Below are 19,020 nucleotides of genomic sequence, written 5' to 3'. Positions count from 1 at the left end.
ACAAAATTTCCATTACGATTAAACCATCCTTATACCACATATGCTACTAAAACAAACATAGAATGAAAACACATTTATCTTAACTACAATTAATCCAACAAGTTCGAACAAAGATCACACCACAAAAGCAAACAAAGATCACATAACAAAAACAAACAAAGATGACACAACAAAAGCATAATGAACCTATTCCCCAAAGACTCCCGAAAGACTCGACCAGCTCTGATACCACTAATTGTAACACCCCCTTTTCAGAGACTGAAAAGAAGAGCGTCACAGTTCTCTACCCAAATTTAAATGCTTAAATACAAGCAAATAAAATTATGCTGATTTATTTTTGGTAAAGGAAAAGTATAAGTGAGAAATGTTCTCGAATATAAGTACTATTATTTTTATTTAAGAAAGTTTTCAAAATTCTCTTTATATAAATTTAAAGTAAGCCCATAAATAATATGCATCACTTATATCAAACAATCATCTAGTAATTTTGCTCAAAGGATTTTCAAATCTAAAACATTTCCATTTCACATAAGTATCGTACAATTTTTCAATAAGAAATGATAAAAGATAACTCCCTACAAAAGACTCTAACCAACAAATAATCACGAGCTGGTCAAACACTAAGATACATGTCAGCTAGAGAGTACTCCAATGACGTCATCAATACATATCAAAGAGATTTTTCTCTTCGGACTTCGAAAAATAAAACCAGACCACCAATCAGCACTAACGTTCTTTATTTTAATGTCTCTCACAATGCCATTTTTCTTTTCTCAATGAACTTCAACTTGAGGTCTTAGAATCCTGCACTAACTGTTGTAAGGGGTGAATCACTCGTACACAAGTTACCATCGTGATGATATCACAAGGCTACACATAATATTATACAAGTATATACATTTATTTAACTATTATATATACATACCTGAGTATCTAATCATGTATTTACATCAAATAGAATCAAGTAGTCAAATAGTCACGTATAGTCAAATAGTCACAAAAATATGAATTGCACAAAACATTATATCAATATCACAATTCAACAATTAGTCAAAAACAAAGATAATCGAATATATCCAATATATCAATCATCAAATATATCAAACATCGAGATTTAATCATTTAAAATGTATATAAAATCCAATCATAATTTTCACTCAAAGTTAGTCTTCTAACTTGGTTAGTATTATCTTTATTCAACCTACTCCATGGAGACCTCTATTATGAGCGTAAGGCCGTTTCAACTGCCATAACATGGTTGTTTGCAAATCAACATATATCAAATATGTCTCAACCATTCTGGCCCGAGCGCTACACCTTATTATAGATAGTCCTGCACAGTCAGGTTTCACCACGTCGGGTTGTATGATTTCCTCCAGTCAGAGTGGTGTTGTTCGATATTCCTGCAAGTGCACAGGTATATCGTGTAGTTATAAAAGATTATCGATCCCACAGGGACTATTTGTTAATATTTCGCTTATGTTTTTAATATATCGTAAGGTTAAGGCTAGATATTAATTAAGGAAGGCGTTTTAGATAATTAATTAAACTGTGATAAATATAATATTATTAAACTAACCGGAATGTGAATTAAGTTGCTTCAATGGATTCAATAATTAATTTGTATTTAGTAAAAAGGTTTCTTTTTAACAAATTGATATTGATTTAAAGATACGCCTCTCACACTCTCGCGCTATTGAGTTATATCATGTAGAAATAAAATAAATGTTTAACTATCACTCTTACATTTACTTATGAAAACACTGTTTGAAAATCAATACAATTTAATTGGAAAAGAATCTAGTTTTCACAAAACAACATTAGTTTAAAAATATAGTCTCACGCCGTCGTGCTATTGAACTGATACTATATTATATAAATGAATGCTTCACTCTCGCTCTCACATCTATTTATAAAATACTTTTTGAAAACTAATATAGTTTAATTAACTTTAAAGAGCTGTCGCGGTGTTTAAAATTAATGTTCAGTTTTTACTATCTGGTATAAATCTCACACTGTCGCGCTATTAATTTATACCTTAGTTAATTTTCACTCTCGTGCAAAATCTTTAATTTAATTATTAAAAACTGATACAGAAAACTAGTTTAAAAGTTGAGTATACAAATTAATTACCGAAACCAAATTAGCTTCCAATTTCACATTCCAGTTTCAATAAATTAGCTAGACATAGTTGCTGGTAACAACATAATAATTAAATAAATAAACATAACATAAATAAAGCAACGATAGGTACTGAAAGATGTAAAACTTAAACAAACAGTGACTGAATTAAAAGAACAGTGAACAAGTTGTAACAAATAAATAAAATAAAATAAATAGAACAAGAGATTAGAACCTTAATAAACTGGAATTGAAAACAATGTCACCGGAACAAGCTTGAATGCTAAACTGAATGGAAAACAGGAAAGTAAAATATTTTCTATCTGCTCTTAAATTCTGATAATGAAGCGTGTGTGAAAAAAAATAACACAGATGGTCTTCTATTTATAGACCGAGAAGAGGAGATATTTTTTCTGTTGCAGTCCGTCTTTTTCTGCCTGAGATTCGGAACAAACTGGTAAGTGTATGCTGCAAAGACAGAGTGTGGCAAGGACACGTAATTGTGTGGTCTTCCTTCACATGTTAATTAATCTAATTATGTGCCTATGAAATAGCACATGTGGCGGCCATCACTTGTTATATGGTGTGCGCCATATGCTTGTGAATTGGGCTGCCACTTTGTAGCTTTTGTGGCCCATTTGGAACTTATTTGTTTTGACCTTCACCTTCCTTTTTACTTTCTGATCCGATCAATTCTTTATTAGCATTTATTTTGTAACTTATAAATTATTTGGTAGTTTCCGGACATTCCTGAAATACATAAAAATAATAGTAATAGTACTACGAAAAATGCAAAGAAATAGTAAAATACTAAGCTAATTTAATTAAATAAATAGTGCATTTTTCGGTGTTATCAAACTCCCCTAAACTTGAACCATTGCTTGTCCTCAAGCAATTTTGCTTGCATATGGAAAATATTTAAAATACTAAGCAATTCATAAATGTAGACTTAGAAAAGCAATACCACAAATACTCAGACGTGGTCAGAAATTCAAATCAGCTAAGACTAATTAATTAGGTGCTTATTCAATCAAGAAGGGTATTTCAACGACACACAAAGTTCTCCCTCTTATACATACCGAATTCGGATCATGCCGTTGTACTAAAATCTAGATCTTCTCCTTTGTTTAATCCTTTTTCATTCTAGACAGTCACATTAAGACCCTTTATCTATGTCACACACATGGTAAGAAAGTCGGTTGGCGATTTTATTCATTTTTTTTTCTTTTCGCAAATTATCTTGATGATGCAAATTTTCGTATCGCTTTCACAAGCAATATTTAAATATACATATATATTCACAAGGTTTAACCGTATTACCACAGTATGACCTTTTATTTGCTTAAATGATTCGCTTATATTCATCGACTGACCTACTTAATGTGTGACTTATAGATGGTGTCCGACTGGTAAATAAACTACTAAAGGAATCCACAAATTTAAATCAGGAGATTTCGGCACAATGGTTATTCAAATTGATATCTATACTAGGGAGACTTCCGGGTGTTGGAAAAATACCGATTTAGTTGTAAAATTCCCTAATTTTCTTAACTTAGCCTCTCGTCCTTTCTTAACATATACTTTCAAAGTGAATAATTGTCCTAAATCTTTAGAAAAAATTTTAAATTGGCTCAAGAAAAGGAAAAATTTAGAAAAACCAAAGAAAACACTATAAATTTAATTTTTTATTATGCGAAAGGGGAAATAAATTGAAATGACTGGGAAATAAATAAAAGTAGTGAAATGCTCCCCTAAACTTAAATTCAACAGTGTCCTCACTGTTGCGACTCTAGAGTAGAATTGGAGTGCAAAACCTGGAGATTTACGCTTATAATGCACTGATGGGTGTTAAGCGATCGATCTCTTTATTTTCTGCAAATTCAAATGAAAACATTAAAATAAAAAACTCGTGGGCTGCCTCCCACGCAGCGCTTTGTTTAAAGTCGGTTAGCTCGACTTTGCACGACCCTTAAATCAAGAGGGCGCCTCTTTCAGACTGATATCCTTAACACTGTACTCAACATTCTTAGAGATCCATTTGAACACATCCAACCATCTAATAGGTGTTTTCCCTTTTGCTTTCTTTCCGGTGAGAGGAGGTGGGAGTTTCTTCTTCACTGTGTGAATCTTCCCATGTGCCAGCATTTGGCATTCTTTAAAAATCTGGTCGTGAGTATCGGGAAATCCACCTAGCACATTCTCATAATCCTCACCCTTCTTGTGTTTTATATCCTGGAAGATATCATTTACTGGGCGGGGTTTTAGGATGTCGGAAGGGACTTGTTCAGAGGTGGTTTTATCGATATGTCCTTCAACTATGTCGAGTCTACAACAAGAGTTCTTAAAGGTGGGGCCTTTCATGAATTGAGACAGTATGAACTCGATTTTCTCATCCCCAACCTCAAAGGTAAGCTTCCCTTTCTTTACATTTATTATAGCGCCCGCAGTAGCTAAGAAAGGTCTACCTAACAGAATTGGAATATCAACGTCTTCCCTGATGTCCATGATCACAAAATCAGTAGGGATAAACAGTTGGTTGATCCTTACTGGAACATTTTCCAGTATTCCTAATGGGTATTTGATAGATCTGTCAGCCAACTGTAAGGACATCTTAGTAGGTTTTAACTCTCCAAGTCCGAGCCTCTTGCAGATAGATAGAGGCATCAAACTTACACTTGCTCCTAGATCACAAAGGGCTTTATCTATGACATATCTACCAACAACGCAAGGAATAGAAAAGTTTCCTGGGTCCTCGAGTTTTGGGGCTAGCTTGTTTTCACTAATTGCATTGCATTCCACTTGCCCAATGTCTTCCATCTTTCGCTTGTTTGAAAGAATTTCTTTTAAGAATTTGGCATATGAAGGTATCTGGGTTATAGCCTCAATGAAGGGTATGTCAATATGAAGCTTTTTGAGCATCTCGATAAACTTCTCAAACTGCCCCGGATTCTTAGATTTGGCAAGTCTTTGAGGATATGGGATAGGAGGCTTGTAAGGAGGAGGGGGTACATATGGTTTTTCTTGATCACTCTCAATCACCTCTTTGGCCTTCGGTGTTTGTCTATCCTTCACTGCTATCGGTTCTCTCTCAGTGTCCTTGTCAGTTACACTCTCTGAGTCTTTCTCTACATTTTTTTCTAAGTCTCTCGCTCTAACTCTTTTAGCAACGGGATCTTCTAACTCTCTTCCGCTTCGCAGCGTTATAGCGTTAACGTGGCCCTTGGGATTTGGTTGCGGTTGGCCGAGTAGTGTTCCGGCTGGGGCAGCTGTATCTGCCTGTTGTTGAGCCACTTGAGAAATCTGAGTTTCTAGCATCTTATTATGAGTGTAAATGGAATCGATTTTGTTAGCTAACTGCTTAATCAACTCATTAGTGTGAATATTTTGGTTCATGAATTCCTTATTTTGTTGAGTCTGAGCTAGGACAAAATTCTCCATCATAAGTTCAAAGTTTGACTTTTGAGGGGCAACCGGAGCAACAGGGGCTCCTATTTGGTTTTGGAAGCCTGGTGGAGTGCTAGGCGCAAATAAAGCATCATTTTTCTTATAGGAGAGGCTTGGATGATTTTTTCACCCAGGGTTGTACGTGTTGGAGTACGAGTTTCCTTGCACATAATTTGCTTGGTCGAGTCCGGCCAGTAATTGACATTCAGAGGTTATGTGTCCAGGAACTCCACATAGTTCGCAGTTCGGTTGTACTGCGGCTATGGTAGCGGCGGGAGATAGAGTTAAACTCTCTATCTTTTGAGAAAGGGCTTCTATTTTGGCATTGACATGGTCTATGCCGCTTACTTCGTACATACCGCCTTTCGTTTGGGATTTTTCTATGGCAGCGCGTTCGCTTCCCCATTGATAATGGTTTTGGGCCATGTTTTCTATAAGCTGGGTGGCTTCTTGGTAAGGTTTATCCATCAGTGCTCCGCCGGCGGCTGCATCTATGGTAAGTCTAGTGTTATATAGCAGCCCATTATAGAAGGTATGAATTATAAGCCATTGTTCTAAACCGTGGTGTGGACAGAGTCTAATCATATCCTTGTATCTTTCCCAAGCTTCGAAGAGTGATTCTCCATCTTTTTGCCTAAATCCGTTGATTTGGGCTCTCAACATAGCTGTCTTGCTGTCTAGAATTTTGAAACGATTTCAAAATTAAATATATTTATCATCTACTTTTCGCATCAACACTTGATACGTTTTGCAAATCCTAATTTTAATGACACAACATTTGTGCAACCCTTTCATGCCGTCAAAATTCCTTATGACCAAATTCAATCCAATTGATCAACATGTCATTGTTTCACCATACAAATGTCGGATTCCGAAACAAATGAACACGGCTCGCTTTAATTGAATAACTTTCATAATAATTTTAACGAAATTACTAACGGTATATCACATACACCATTTTGCATTACGGTTACTTATATCATATATAAGTTTATGGCCGTTCTTGATTGTGTAACCTTAGGACAATTAACATATCGCATGCTTCACCATACAAGTGTCGGATTCCGAAGCCGTTTCAATGTTAATTACCCAATTCATACACAAAACTTACATCACATGTAAGTATTGACCGTTCTTGTTCGTGTAACCTTAGGACAATCAACATATCGCATGCTCCACCATACAAGTGTCGGATTCCGGAGCCGTTTCAATGTTAATCATCCAATTTATACACAAACAATCGTCAAATTTTAATTACTCGATTTTAATCTTTTATTAACTGTTTTAATCATATTAAAACTGAATTCATGAATTTAAACAAACATCAATTCATGGTTTCGTAAGTGGCTCTGATACCACTGAAGGAAAATTGATACGATAAAAGCAGCGGAATTTTAAAATTTTCCTTTTGTGATCCTTACGAATGGTCATGAATTGTGTTTAGAGTTTTACCGTTTGGTTCGAAAACTCCCTTTAAATCACGAACGGCTATCGAACACTTCGAATCACGAACAAGGTCACGAACAAGAACCTCGAACCGTCACGAACAAGGTCACCACCAAGTCACCAACGAATTTGATCACAAGCGTTAAAGGTATAACGCCTCTAGCCAGTCCACACGAACAACAACCTTCAATGGAGTGCTAGCTCCAATGGTTTGAAGGGTTAGGAGAAAAGAGGCACAAAATAAGGATTAGGGTTTTTCACAAAAACTCTAGAAAGGTGATTAGGGTTTCTCAAGAGAGGAGAGAACAAAGGCTCATGAGAATGAGTAACAAAAGTGTGTAACCTCTTTCTCCTTACCACAAGGGTTCTATTTATAGAACCACTTGCCATGGCAAAATTACACTAAAGCCCTTTTAACTAAATGGGCTATAGTGGGCGCCATTCTCATGTAAATATGTCTAGTACATATTTGCACCCCCTTCTTGCTACATCATACCATATGATGTAATGCTCATTTTAATTACCATAATACCCTTATCATATTTCCTTATTTCTCCAAGGTGCACCGTACCTTACGGTGTTCCAATCTCACTAGATTGTTCTTATGTGTGTGACCCTGTAGGTTTCCGTAACATTGACAATTATAATAAATCACTATTTATTACAATAAACAGTGAGCGGTATCTAGCAACACATCACTGCTACTCAAGTTACGAGAAATTAACATGTGATCTAAACATAACCTCTTGTGATAATATCAGTGTGTATAATTACCCCTTTGCCCTTTATGTCTATATTGAACACAAAACATACTTGGTGTCATCTTTGTCCAGTTCAATATTGGGCCCATGACATTTATCCTGTTATGCAGGATTGGCAAATTCCATCTAGGTCACTACTGTCCCTCAGCATGCTTTGTGAAGTACCCATCAACTGCCTTTATGGTTATCCTGTTACGGACAACGTTAGATCAGCAACAAAGTACTTGACTCCACATCTAGGGTACAAAGTGGTTTCAGGTCTAAGGGCGGTTTACACCATTATCACCATGAGAGTAACTTATGACACTTTGCATAACTTTGCATGTAGTACTCTCATAGCGGGTCAATCCAGTATAAATATTACTCCTAATATTTATACCTACGTCAAGACTTGATAACTCCTTATCCCATGATCCATGAGATGTGATCATCAGTCTATCTTCATAATAGTCTTTATGCTTTAAGGTTATCCCCTTTACCTTAAAGCTCGACTACGGATACTTTAAGAATAGTGTCCTTATGTTTAATATTATCTCATGATTAAGTCACACTTAATTATTAAACGGACTTTCTATTCTAGGGACTTCATTATTTTGCAACCTTACAAATATAATAAAGAAATGCCATATTTATATTCAAACTCCTAAAGCAAATACTATGAAAATAGATTGGCTCTTAGGGCTTACTCCAACAATCTCCCACTAGCACTAAAGCCAATCTAGGTTTCTCTTAATACCTATAGACTTAGTATGCCCATCACGCTTCAACTGCGCAAGAGGCTTTGTTAGTGGATAAGGAACTATTTCCTATGTTGGTATCTTACGTATCTTCCAACGTTCTATTTCGATCTCTATCGAAATATATAAGTGTCTAAGTATATTCATGAATCGTCGGTGAGATCTATTTTCAAGTGTTCTTGCAAGATTAAACTATTACCATCACTAATGTGATTAATGTGACTTGTAACACCGGAAACATATCTTTAGCTCAATCATGAGCCAAACGATCCAATCTTAAATACTCAACTTATTTAACTGAAACAAACATATTACGAAGCTTATCTTATAGCTTTCAATGCTTGTATTCAGCCATGATATACAATACATTGGTATGGAAACTTCCTTCATTATAACTTCCTTATAATGATCCTTCCCATACCTATCTATTTCAAGAAATAGGCCTTAGTTCCTTTAAGGTCCTTAGGGATATTCTTGAAGGTAAGTTAGTGTCAAACACTAATTTCAATTTTGGTACATAGGTTATTCCTAACTCTTTAGGAATTCTTGCCTAAGTGTTTCATCAAGAGTTATTTTCCTAGTCATGTCTCACATGTATAAGAAAAATGTCTTGATGATTAATATGATATCAGATATTATCACTCCCACTAAAACTTTGTATGCACAAGATTTATATTTGTCCTTCATTTGTTTTCCACAAAACTTTCAAAAGGAACAAATATTCAAATTTATTCGATCTAATCAAAGTTAGATAGGTTTGTCCTTGTTAATTTGTTTTCATAAAACTTCATAAAAGGAACAAACAATAATTTAATTTTCTGAGAACTCTATCTAATCAAAATTAGATAGCTACAAGTTATATACCTTTCTAGCATCATTTGGATCAACAAAACCCTTACGTATATGTCCAACGCATATATATGAGGTCATTCCAATTAAGGAATGCAACTTTGTTATCCATCTACCAAAACATGTAGTACAACATTTAGCAGAAGCAATCAAATATTATAAGGTATTCTTAATACCATCCATATCAGTGTTCAAAAAGAATACTCACTTTCATCGTATGAGTCTTACTCATCTTGAAGACATAACCATTATCTACATAAGGTTAGTGTATATGGATTCTGTATGAGATTTCATGGCATTTAGCCACTTCTCATAATCTAGATCGTCTTACGACCTTTTAGAAAGTCAAAGACTCATCTTCCATGAGAATCATATCACATTGCTGAGTCATGATAAAACCATACCTTGTAGCCATATGTGATATGTTAGACTTATCTTGGATTTGTGCAACTTTAAAACAATGGTTCTTCAACAACCTTGAGGAACCGGTTTGCATTCCCTTTTAAATAAATATGTTTTGTGGTACTTGAATTTATTCAAGTTCTATATCACTCCCACTGTCTCTTTTAGAGACACACTCCCACTAGAGGAATGTTTCAAACCTAGCAACAAAACAACCTTTTGTCCTTAAGAGTGATATAGGACCAATATCCCTTTCTTTAGGATATTTCCACTTATTCATTCATTCATTTGGAATTAGATTTATCTAATAAATTTTAATCCAAAATTCTCATAAAGACAAACTTGGTACTCTTACCTCCATATCGCATATGGTGTCTTTATGATCATTAAAAGGGAACTAATTGTGGGTGAAGATTAATTATAAGTAAAGAGATTTATAGAAAGAGTCAATATATAATTAAACTATCCTTAAATCATGTCAAACATGATGTGATAAAATAGTTATTATAGTCTTTTAATTAAGTATTTACTGATATGACTCATTCATATAACTTAAATACTTTTGTCGAGTTCTATTTTCTTCATTGTTGAATTTCTTTGACAAATTCAAAGATTTCTAATTGGTGTCATACACCTACCAACATCTAATGATTTTAATCATCAATGTTAATGAAGTAAAATAAACTCAATATACAAAATATGTTTAGTGGTCGACATACATCTCATGTATATTGTTCAAATAGGTCATGCGTTATTTTATTGACACATCGAATATTTGTACTAAACAACAATGCTCTTGATATATTTAAGGTCCAAATCATATTTGGCTCTTATCACGATTGTTATAGATAACCCTATCAAGACCATGGAACCCTAGTCCATTACTTGACTTGGAGTAATAGTATAGAAAACTTTGCTTAAATGATAGGACCATTACTTGTCTTATCATTTAAGGCTACAATTCATATATTGTCAATACAAGATATACAATTGCTACTTCTATTACTAGATGGAATTCAATAACAATTATTGTGTTCCATTTCAAACTCGATTTTAAGTCATTGCATAAGCTCTCATTATCAATGAAACAATTTTCATTCTAGATATGGGTTGACTTAAAATTATAGCCAATGTTCTAATTCTTTAAGCATCTCTATTTTCGAAAAATTGAGATTCAACATCTTGTATCATATACTTTTGATGTAGAAATAGAAATTTTGACTTTCTATAACAATATGTGCATTATTGAAGTCTCACTTCATACTTTTGGTTTGACTCTTCCAAGAACTATTTACGTCATTTTTATTTAATGGTCTAACCATAGCCGTTCTACTTTGACAACCATTTTGTACTATTCAAATAAGAGGAATATAAATCTTATTTATATTATATCTCAAATCTTTGATAGTGCAAATTAATTCTCATTCAACTCAACAAATTCCGGTAGATATTCAAAACAATTTTGTCTATATCTATTCCATTATAATTTGTTAGATTGATCCTATGACCAACTTTTGATCCATTGAGAAATTTATCATACTCTAAAGTTCTTTCAAAAGGATCTTATTAAATGATCACATCATTTATTATATATTCTATATCTAGACGTCAACTTGATGCTTCTAACAAGTATCCCTTTTCCAATCTAGTTATGGTAGGTTGTTCACAGTTTATAGTTCAAGACTTATAGTTTTCTCGCATTTGAGAACAATTCTCAATTTGTACCAATACAGAAACTCCTTTCTGAAAATCTTGTCCTTCATAAGGACAACTTAATATGTATTGTATTTCGAAATTCTAATTACAAAGATATGTAAGATATTATGACTAAATCATATTTAATTTGGTCTTTAATTAAATACGCTCTCTCACTATTTTACTCAAAAAAATGACCCTCGACATTTGATTCGGAAAATCCCGTTGGAAGATTTTCTAGTGAGAATGAGATCCATATTTCACTTCGTTTTAAGTCAGCGTTGGGCTGATTACACAAAACTTAGTTATTTAGGTAGGAAACTCCTTTCCAATTGTATCTCATACAACTCTCATATCCTTTCTATTGGGTGAATAACACTTATTCTAATCCATCACATGGAATGACCCAATACTTGCTTCTAAAGTCATATAATCTTATTATATTTTCTTTAGTTAAGTTAGACCCATTAAATAGCGATCGGATAAATAAATTACCTCACCGCAACTTATCAATATTGACAATGCACTTCGCGTTGGCAAAACCTACATTGATCGATATTGATCTTGAAGGGCGCTATTCGTTGGAAAGCAATAAAACTTAATATTAATTCCTTTGAGGGCTTTTATAATTAATTTGATCTCACCTTACCACGGCTTACATACAATGACGTCACTCCATTCATAACATGCATCAACATACATAATATAATAAAATGAAACAGTTATGGCCCATAGCGCATTTGTTCTCCCAAGCCAATGAGAGAATCTAATCTAACCTAAAACGATCTATACTTCTCCAAGCATGATCTCCAAGGTTGACCTCCATTGTTCTTCTTCTTCATAATATTACATAATAATATAAAAGAATACTCGTTTTACATACGAGGGAGTGGATGAGAAGAGAATATAGAGAATAGAGATAAGGCACGACACGCAGGCCGTATTTAAAAACCAAATGCAATAAAATAAATAAACTAAGGCCATAACCGATCATCAAATATAATAATAACAAACAAACTTTATTATTATTAAAGTCTCATAATTAATTAAATCCGGCGATTGATCAAATCAGGTAAGTTTGATTCAAATATTTAATTCACAATTAAATATTTCGAATCAAAATTTGCTAAAATAAATAACATTATTTTAAAGTAGAATTAAATCTTTTGACAATTCTCCAAATATGGAAAATTATTTAATCAAAACCTTTTTGAATAAAATATTTCCAAAATTGGTAATATTATCTTTTAAAACAATTTTAAAAGATATTTCTAGAGATTTGAAACGATTTCATAATTAAATATATTTGTCAAATATGGAAAATTATTTAATCAAAACCCTTTTGAATAAAATATTTCCAAAATTGATGATATTATCTTTTAAAACAATTTTAAAAGATATTTCTAGAATTTTGAAACGATTTCAAAATTAAATATATTTATCATCTACTTTTCGCATCAACACTTGATACGTTTTGCAAATCCTAATTTTAATGACACAACATTTGTGCAACCCTTTCATGCCGTCAAAATTCCTTATGACCAAATTCAATCCAATTGATCAACATGTCATTGTTTCACCATACAAATGTCGGATTCCGAAACAAATGAACACGGCTCGCTTTAATTGAATAACTTTCATAATAATTTTAACGAAATTACTAACGGTATATCACATACACCATTTTGCATTACGGTTACTTATATCATATATAAGTTTATGGCCGTTCTTGATTGTGTAACCTTAGGACAATTAACATATCGCATGCTTCACCATACAAGTGTCGGATTCCGAAGCCGTTTCAATGTTAATTACCCAATTCATACACAAAACTTACATCACATGTAAGTATTGACCGTTCTTGTTCGTGTAACCTTAGGACAATCAACATATCGCATGCTCCACCATACAAGTGTCGGATTCCGGAGCCGTTTCAATGTTAATCATCCAATTTATACACAAACAATCGTCAAATTTTAATTACTCGATTTTAATCTTTTATTAACTGTTTTAATCATATTAAAACTGAATTCATGAATTTAAACAAACATCAATTCATGGTTTCGTAAGTGGCTCTGATACCACTGAAGGAAAATTGATACGATAAAAGCAGCGGAATTTTAAAATTTTCCTTTTGTGATCCTTACGAATGGTCATGAATTGTGTTTAGAGTTTTACCGTTTGGTTCGAAAACTCCCTTTAAATCACGAACGGCTATCGAACACTTCGAATCACGAACAAGGTCACGAACAAGAACCTCGAACCGTCACGAACAAGGTCACCACCAAGTCACCAACGAATTTGATCACAAGCGTTAAAGGTATAACGCCTCTAGCCAGTCCACACGAACAACAACCTTCAATGGAGTGCTAGCTCCAATGGTTTGAAGGGTTAGGAGAAAAGAGGCACAAAATAAGGATTAGGGTTTTTCACAAAAACTCTAGAAAGGTGATTAGGGTTTCTCAAGAGAGGAGAGAACAAAGGCTCATGAGAATGAGTAACAAAAGTGTGTAACCTCTTTCTCCTTACCACAAGGGTTCTATTTATAGAACCACTTGCCATGGCAAAATTACACTAAAGCCCTTTTAACTAAATGGGCTATAGTGGGCGCCATTCTCATGTAAATATGTCTAGTACATATTTGCACCCCCTTCTTGCTACATCATACCATATGATGTAATGCTCATTTTAATTACCATAATACCCTTATCATATTTCCTTATTTCTCCAAGGTGCACCGTACCTTACGGTGTTCCAATCTCACTAGATTGTTCTTATGTGTGTGACCCTGTAGGTTTCCGTAACATTGACAATTATAATAAATCACTATTTATTACAATAAACAGTGAGCGGTATCTAGCAACACATCACTGCTACTCAAGTTACGAGAAATTAACATGTGATCTAAACATAACCTCTTGTGATAATATCAGTGTGTATAATTACCCCTTTGCCCTTTATGTCTATATTGAACACAAAACATACTTGGTGTCATCTTTGTCCAGTTCAATATTGGGCCCATGACATTTATCCTGTTATGCAGGATTGGCAAATTCCATCTAGGTCACTACTGTCCCTCAGCATGCTTTGTGAAGTACCCATCAACTGCCTTTATGGTTATCCTGTTACGGACAACGTTAGATCAGCAACAAAGTACTTGACTCCACATCTAGGGTACAAAGTGGTTTCAGGTCTAAGGGCGGTTTACACCATTATCACCATGAGAGTAACTTATGACACTTTGCATAACTTTGCATGTAGTACTCTCATAGCGGGTCAATCCAGTATAAATATTACTCCTAATATTTATACCTACGTCAAGACTTGATAACTCCTTATCCCATGATCCATGAGATGTGATCATCAGTCTATCTTCATAATAGTCTTTATGCTTTAAGGTTATCCCCTTTACCTTAAAGCTCGACTACGGATACTTTAAGAATAGTGTCCTTATGTTTAATATTATCTCATGATTAAGTCACACTTAATTATTAAACGGACTTTCTATTCTAGGGACTTCATTATTTTGCAACCTTACAAATATAATAAAGAAATGCCATATTTATATTCAAACTCCTAAAGCAAATACTATGAAAATAGATTGGCTCTTAGGGCTTACTCCAACATCGGGTTCGACACCATTGGCTTTTATCGTGTCTGCGTACTGCACAAACACCGAGAGGTGGAGGTTCGGATCCTCCGTGGGCGAACCAGAGAATTGGTTTTGTTGCACGATTTGCAACAGCGCGGGTTTCAATTCGAAGTTCCTTGCTTCGATGTTAGGGGGCGCGATACTCGAATGAGGTTCCTCTTCGGAGGGAACGGCATAGTCCTTGAGAGGACGTTCGCGTTGAGCCATCGGTATGAGGTTAAATTGTTTTTGAAATTCGCGGATTCAGCGTTGTAAATGAATATAACGCTCTATTCCTAGGATAAGTTGTTCTAATGATTCCTCGGAGGTACGAGTACTGGGCATACAACCTAAGTAAAAGGGTTGCCTTAATCGTTACAGATTAAAAACTAAGTAGCGAAAATTGACTAAATTAGTCCCCGGCAACGGCGCCAAAAACTTGTTGGTCGATATTCCTGCAAGTGCACAGGTATATCGTGTAGTTATAAAAGATTATCGATCCCACAGGGACTATTTGTTAATATTTCGCTTATGTTTTTAATATATCGTAAGGTTAAGGCTAGATATTAATTAAGGAAGGCGTTTTAGATAATTAATTAAACTGTGATAAATATAATATTATTAAACTAACCGGAATGTGAATTAAGTTGCTTCAATGGATTCAATAATTAATTTGTATTTAGTAAAAAGGTTTCTTTTTAACAAATTGATATTGATTTAAAGATACGCCTCTCACACTCTCGCGCTATTGAGTTATATCATGTAGAAATAAAATAAATGTTTAACTGTCACTCTTACATTTACTTATGAAAACACTGTTTGAAAATCAATACAATTTAATTGGAAAAGAATCTAGTTTTCACAAAACAACATTAGTTTAAAAATATAGTCTCACGCCGTCGTGCTATTGAACTGATACTATATTATATAAATGAATGCTTCACTCTCGCTCTCACATCTATTTATAAAATACTTTTTGAAAACTAATATAGTTTAATTAACTTTAAAGAGCTGTCGCGGTGTTTAAAATTAATGTTCAGTTTTTACTATCTGGTATAAATCTCACACTGTCGCGCTATTAATTTATACCTTAGTTAATTTTCACTCTCGTGCAAAATCTTTAATTTAATTATTAAAAACTGATACAGAAAACTAGTTTAAAAGTTGAGTATACAAATTAATTACCGAAACCAAATTAGCTTCCAATTTCACATTCTAGTTTCAATAAATTAGCTAGACATAGTTGCTGGTAACAACATAATAATTAAATAAATAAACATAACATAAATAAAGCAACGATAGGTACTGAAAGATGTAAAACTTAAACAAACAGTGACTGAATTAAAAGAACAGTGAACAAGTTGTAACAAATAAATAAAATAAAATAAATAGAACAAGAGATTAGAACCTTAATAAACTGGAATTGAAAACAATGTCACCGAAACAAGCTTGAATGCTAAACTGCTAAACTGCTAAACTGAATGGAAAACAGGAAAGTAAAATATTTTCTATCTGCTCTTAAATTCTAATAATGAAGCGTGTGTGAAAAAAAATAACACAGATGGTCTTCTATTTATAGACCGAGAAGAGGAGATATTTTTTCTGTTGCAGTCCGTCTTTTTCTGCCTGAGATTCGGAACAAACTGGTAAGTGTATGCTGCAAAGACAGAGTGTGGCAAGGACACGTAATTGTGTGGTCTTCCTTCACATGTTAATTAATCTAATTATGTGCCTATGAAATAGCACATGTGGCGGCCATCACTTGTTATATGGTGTGCGCCATATGCTTGTGAATTGGGCTGCCACTTTGTAGCTTTTGTGGCCCATTTGGAACTTATTTGTTTTGACCTTCACCTTCCTTTTTACTTTCTGATCCGATCAATTCTTTATTAGCATTTATTTTGTAACTTATAAATTATTTGGTAGTTTCTGGACATTCCTGAAATACATAAAAATAATAGTAATAGTACTACGAAAAACGCAAAGAAATAGTAAAATACTAAGCTAATTTAATTAAATAAATAGTGCATTTTTCGGTGTTATCAAGTGGCTATCTCTGACTATTGGTAGGAGTTCAAAACGCCGGTGATCCCCATTAGGTCTTGAGGCGACCTAGCCGAACCTATCCTCAGTCTTACATACATTATAGTACTGTAAGAAACACCCTGTTTTGCTCTTCACCTATCAAAGGTGATTAATTGTTCAACTTTTCAACTTAAATTTTCTTTGTCAATATCAACTTGACATATTAATCCTCAAAACTCACCATACAACTTATGAGAGTTAACCTCAATTTTTCACCATAACACTCAAGCACATGAACATTTTCAAATCATATATTGTAGAAGATTTATTCACGCATATAATCAAACTAAAATCAATCACTCATCATTTAACATTTTGCATATACCTTAATGAATATAAATTACTATATAAAGTACACAACACCCCTAGTTATAACTAATAATATAAATACAAGTAACACATTTCTTGTGCTCATCGAAACTTATTATTAGCGATTCCCCTTACCTCGAAGCTTTCCAAAATAACTCGAGCAATCACCTTCATCTAGGACACCTATTAACTCATCAAAACAACTATTTCTTAACTAACTAAAATTATAATTAAATCCTAACAATACTAATGTATTAAAAGAAATTATGCAAGAACAGGAACCTAACATAATTAAGAAAATTGCATGACATCTACTTCTTATTCTCATACGTGTATATGGTTTCATAGTAAATGAAACAAAGACTTTCAACTCATCATATGAATCCAAAGTTTAGAAGTATCTTGTTACCAACTTGTTACATAATTACACTTTACTTGTGATCACTTAAAGAATCAATAAGGGTACTAAACATGAGTTCATTGCTAATATAAAATCAAGTGAAAATAGACAACCTGTTAACTAAAACATTTGAGTAAGTGCTCTGTTTTTAGAAATATTGGAAAAAGACTCTTAGTTTTCATAGAGTTGGCTTAAGCTAAAAACTAGAAGAATTGCATAAGTGCTCTGTTTCCTTCATAAGTAATAAGACTATAGCTAGTAACTACTTAAAAGTCTTGGAAGCTATTGAAAATACTAAGTGTCTAAAGATATTTAGAATGAATGAAAGAGATGAGTTACTTAAACGAATAAAACAAACACAATATAGAATGTTAGACTAATAGCATAATGGAAGAAAAGTTAAGAGCTTGACCTTCAGTAAGCAGGTTGCCGAGAGTGATGGTTGTGTGCAAAATAGGAAGGGTTAGTGTCCTATTTATAGTGGTTCCACTCTACCTCTATATGGTGAATTGAAAGGCCACATTTTTACTTTCACTAAAGCCCACGTTTTCACTTATACTTGTGGAGGAAAATTAAGCCACGATGATGCATAGGTGTAATTCCTATCTTAAAATTAAATGCATGCTTATCTCTTAATCTTTCATTTTATTTTTCATTTAATTTTAATAACATAGATATTTTTTTGGTCTAAAAGATGTTTTTCTTTTCTTTTTCAGCGATATAAATTTATACTATCGAGTTACCCACTGTCCGAAATTCGGTAGAATTTTAAGCCCAAACTTTTATCATAGCCTACTAAAATATTTCATGATTAATTTCTAAAATTACTTTTCTTAAATTCACAATCTAGAGAAAATATTAATTATCAGTCTACACAAGATAAATATACTATCAAAACGCACATAAAATAATTCGGAAATATTAGAATATCACAATGTCATATTTTTATAAACTATTTAATGGTGTGTACTTTTACACTGCTAGTTCTAAAATTTCAACCATAACTTAATTACATCAAATTAATAGATTAGATTTATAGATTTTCTTTATCTAAAATTCATTTTCAAGAAAATAATTACTTAAACATTCTCATACTTTAGACACGTAACTAGAACTAACATGGTATTGATTACTCATTGA

At 33.4% G+C, this 19,020-nt stretch overlaps 2 long non-coding RNA genes and 1 other non-coding gene across 3 annotated transcripts; 1 reads left to right on the top strand and 2 right to left on the bottom strand.

Moving 5' to 3' along the window:
- Positions 1 to 549: 549 nt before the first annotated feature.
- On the bottom strand, positions 550 to 18,341 carry LOC123906421. Its single transcript, XR_006808906.1, has 3 exons — positions 18,293 to 18,341; positions 17,616 to 17,663; positions 550 to 813 (listed from the first exon to the last, which is right to left on the bottom strand). It is a non-coding gene; the product is annotated as an uncharacterized LOC123906421 (long non-coding RNA).
- LOC123906423 lies at positions 2,270 to 16,556 on the bottom strand. The gene is made up of 2 exons (XR_006808907.1): positions 16,495 to 16,556; positions 2,270 to 2,871 (listed from the first exon to the last, which is right to left on the bottom strand). It is a non-coding gene; the product is annotated as an uncharacterized LOC123906423 (long non-coding RNA).
- On the top strand, positions 6,122 to 6,228 carry LOC123911999. The gene has a single exon (XR_006810854.1). It is a non-coding gene; the product is annotated as a small nucleolar RNA R71 (small nucleolar RNA).
- Positions 18,342 to 19,020: the final 679 nt, after the last annotated feature.

This window comes from Trifolium pratense, linkage group LG2 (genome assembly GCF_020283565.1).
Source record: "Trifolium pratense cultivar HEN17-A07 linkage group LG2, ARS_RC_1.1, whole genome shotgun sequence".
Lineage (NCBI taxonomy): Eukaryota > Viridiplantae > Streptophyta > Magnoliopsida > Fabales > Fabaceae > Trifolium > Trifolium pratense.
Note: the sequence above shows the minus strand (reverse complement) of the source record. Positions and strands in the feature narration are given on the sequence as shown.